Raw genomic sequence first — 3,821 nt, forward strand, 5'->3', positions numbered from 1 at the left:
TTTTTGTCAACATTTTCTTTAATGCTAGCACATTATTTTATTGCTTCATACATCACTCACTAACCAAACATGTTGGGAGCATGTTTCCTTTGCCCATCAACACCCACCTTGGCCGGCCACTATAGCAATAATTGGGCAATTTGACATGCAAGGACAACATTTCCTAGTATGCATCAATAGGCCACTTCAACATTTTCCTATCATATTTCTAAGTTTTCTCACACAAGTCCTATTTAGCAAAATTCACTTAAAATTTCCAAAATTCAAACACGAAATTTCCACACATGCCTATATACACATATAATAAACACAGAATCCAATATTTAATTGTTTTTATGACTCGGTTTGTGGTCCCAAAACCACTTCCCGACTAGGGTCAATTTGGGGCTGTCACAGTAAGAGGGATTTCCTCATTCGGTGTGGTAGTGACAATGTGAGGATCTGTGGCATCTAGTAAGACTTTATCGCCAACCTTAAGTTGATTTGGAGAGGTGTCGGCCTTGTTTTGGCATAGTTTCGATTTATCATGTGTTCTCTGTTTGTGTCCTCGCCATTCATCTAGCTCCTCTATCCGTAGCCTTCGTGCTTCATGAGTGTGTCCTCCATCATTTCTGGAACATGGCTCGTGAACTTCTTTGAAGCTCAATTTCTGCAAAGTCATATTGTCACTTTTAGTAGATTGGTGTGGGTTATTACCTTCAATGTTTGATGTGATGCCAGAATTATGAGCTTGAAGGGTGATCGTGCCGTCTCCTACTCGAAGTGTGAGCTCACCTGTGCCAACATCAATAATGGTTTTAGCAGTTGCTAAAAAGGGCCTCCCTAAAATCAAAGGGGTGTTATTATCCTCCTCATGTCTAAAATAACGAAATCAACGGGAAATATAAACTTATCTACTTTCACTAGTACATCTTCAATAATACCCCTAGGAAATCTTATAGTTTTATCTGCCAATTGAATGCTCATCCTATTTTGTTTAGGTTTCCCAAGACCTAGTTGCTTAAACATTTTGTAAGGCACGACGTTAATACTAGCCCCTAAATCAGCTAATGCAGGACTTATATCTAAACTACCAATTAAGCAAGGAATTGTAAAACTCCCTAGATCTTTCAATTTGTCGGGTAGATTATTCTATAGAATAGTTGAGCAGACTGCGTTTAGCTCCATATGCTACGCTTCGTCCATCTTCCACTTGTTTACTAAAAGCTCTTTTAAAAATTTCATTGCATTTTTCATCTGCGACAAAGTTTCAATAAACGGTAAGTTAATATGTAATTTTTTCAAAAGTTTGAGGAATTTACTGAATTGTTTGTCTGAGCGGTCTTTCATTGTCGCGTTAGGGTATGGGACACGAGGTCTATATTCTTCATTCACTGGTTTTTTTGTATTTTGATCTACCTCACCTTGACCCTTGCTTACCACAGTTTCTTGCCTCGGTTCTGGTTCAGGCTCAACGACTCCTTCGTCATCTTGAATATTAATTGCGTTGAGTTGTTCCCTTGGGTTAGGTTTAGTATTACTTGGAAAACTACCTTGTGTTCGTTCGTAGATTAGTTTGGAAAGCTGGCCTATCTGAGGTTCGAGTCCTTGGATCGATGCTTGTTGATTTTTAAGTGCTGTCTCGGTGTTCTAAAAATGAGTTTCCGACACCAAAATAAACTTTGAGAGCATCTCTTCAAGGTTTGGCTTCTTTTCCTATTGGTAGGGTGGTTGTTGGTAGCCCGAAGGATGTTGTGGTCTTTGATTTCCTTGACCGCCCCATGAGAAATTTGGGTGGTTCCTCCAACCTGCATTATAAGTATTACTGTATGGGTTATTTTGAGATCGAAAGTTTTTTTACCCATATAGTTGATTTGTTCTTCTTCGGTTGTGGGATTGAAGGATTGATATTCTGTATGCACACCTCCTCCACTTGAGTCACACCTCATTACTGGATGTATCTGTGTAGAACCAAGTAAACCATCAATCTTTTTATTGAGAAGTTTTACCTGATTTGACAGCATCGTAACTGAGTCGACGTTATAAACACCGGCTATTTTTGTTGGCTTAGTCCTCATGACTTGCCACTGATAGTTATTCAGTGACATTTCTTCAATGAATTCATAAGCCTCTTCAGGTGTTTTGTTGTTGATGGTTCCGCCAGCAGCTGTGTCAACCATTTGCCGAGTCGAGGGATTCAAACCATTGTGGAATGTTTGTACATGAAGCCAAAGAGGTAACCCATGGTGAGGGCACTTTCTCATTAAGTCCTTGTATCTCTCCCATGCATCGTAAAATGTTTCTAAATCCATCTGCAGAAAAGAAGAGATATCATTACGTAATTTAGCCGTTTTAGCCGGCGAAAAATATTTTAGTAAAAATTTCTCGGTCATTTGTTCCTAAGTTGTAACACCCCGTACCCGAGACTATGGCCGGAGTCGAACACGAGGTGCTAACAGACATAATATAATTATTTTCACAATCCATTTAAAAATTTCCAGACAATGGCTAAGCGTGTCCTTGTCACCTTAAAAATCATATCTTGAGTTTCACAACTCGAAAATCAGTTTCGTGATTTTTCCCTGAAACTAGACTCATATATGCATCTACAAATTTGTTTTTAGAATTTTTGGTCGGGCTAATTAGTATAGTTTATTAGTTAAAGTCTCCCATGTTACAGGGATTGACTACACCGACCTTCGCGTATTACGACTTGGATATCTCCCTGTACAGAGCTTCAATACTGATTCCGTTTGTTTCTATAGAAGCTAGACTGAAATAGAAATCTATACATATATGGCATGACTCCTAATTATCTATGGTTAATTTAAAATAAATTTCCAAATTCGGAACAGGGAATCCAGAAACCGTTCTGGCCCTGTTTCATGAAAACCTAAATATCTCTTAACATACAACTCATATGACCGTTTCGTTTCTTCCATATGAAAGTAGATTCATCAAGGTTCATTTACATAATTTATTCACTATTTAATTCCATTCCTACTATTTTTAATGATTTTCACATCCACATCGCTGCTGCTGTCAAGATCGCCTTTAAGGTAGACTTTACCTATTTCATAGTTTCCATGATTAAATTAGCCCTTTTTGCATACATAGCACAAAGTATAATCATGATTAACCATTCCAATGGCTAATCGTATCCAAACATTTCCATACCTCATAGTGATCAACATACAAAACGATTATAATACTATGCTAAAAACGTATATAAGCCATTTTCGCATGGCTATCCAAATTTACACAAAATCCATGGGTACATGACCAACAACAAAAAGGGTAGTCCTATACATGCCATTTCAAAGTTCAACCAAAATTGTACCAAAAGGGGGCTTTGATAGTGTGGGAGACTTCGACTTCCAAAACCTCGAGTCCGATGGTGACGAGCCAAAATCTATAAAACAGAGAAACAAAGAAACGGAGTAAGCAATTTATGCTTAGTAAGTTTTGAGCAAGGATTCCAAAGACAACAAAAGTATAGCATTCATATAGCTAAACGGATAATTTCATATGCACAAATTCTCAATATCATACTTACTTCACATTACCAACCCTTATGTTCATACACAAAGATCAACTTAGCCAAAGGCGGTAGCTCATTTATCGACTGATCGAATACAGATTTGTGAGGGATCAACTAATTCAAAGCACACACGAAACATACCTCATCGCTGGGATTTTACGAGCGTATTAATTTAAATTTTTACAGCAAGATCGCTCATTCCCAAATCAAGCATCTTCGAGGTTTAGCGGATATAACCACTTGCACAAGGCCTTGGTCTTAGCCGGATATGGTCACTAGCATAAATGCCTTCGGGACTTAG

At 38.1% G+C, this 3,821-nt stretch overlaps 1 non-coding gene across 1 annotated transcript; it reads left to right on the top strand.

Moving 5' to 3' along the window:
- Positions 1-2,217: 2,217 nt before the first annotated feature.
- On the top strand, positions 2,218-2,324 carry LOC128279982 (small nucleolar RNA R71). The gene has a single exon (XR_008270165.1). It is a non-coding gene; the product is annotated as a small nucleolar RNA R71 (small nucleolar RNA).
- Positions 2,325-3,821: the final 1,497 nt, after the last annotated feature.

Source organism: Gossypium arboreum, chromosome 8 (assembly GCF_025698485.1).
Source record: "Gossypium arboreum isolate Shixiya-1 chromosome 8, ASM2569848v2, whole genome shotgun sequence".
In the NCBI taxonomy this organism is placed as follows: domain Eukaryota; kingdom Viridiplantae; phylum Streptophyta; class Magnoliopsida; order Malvales; family Malvaceae; genus Gossypium; species Gossypium arboreum.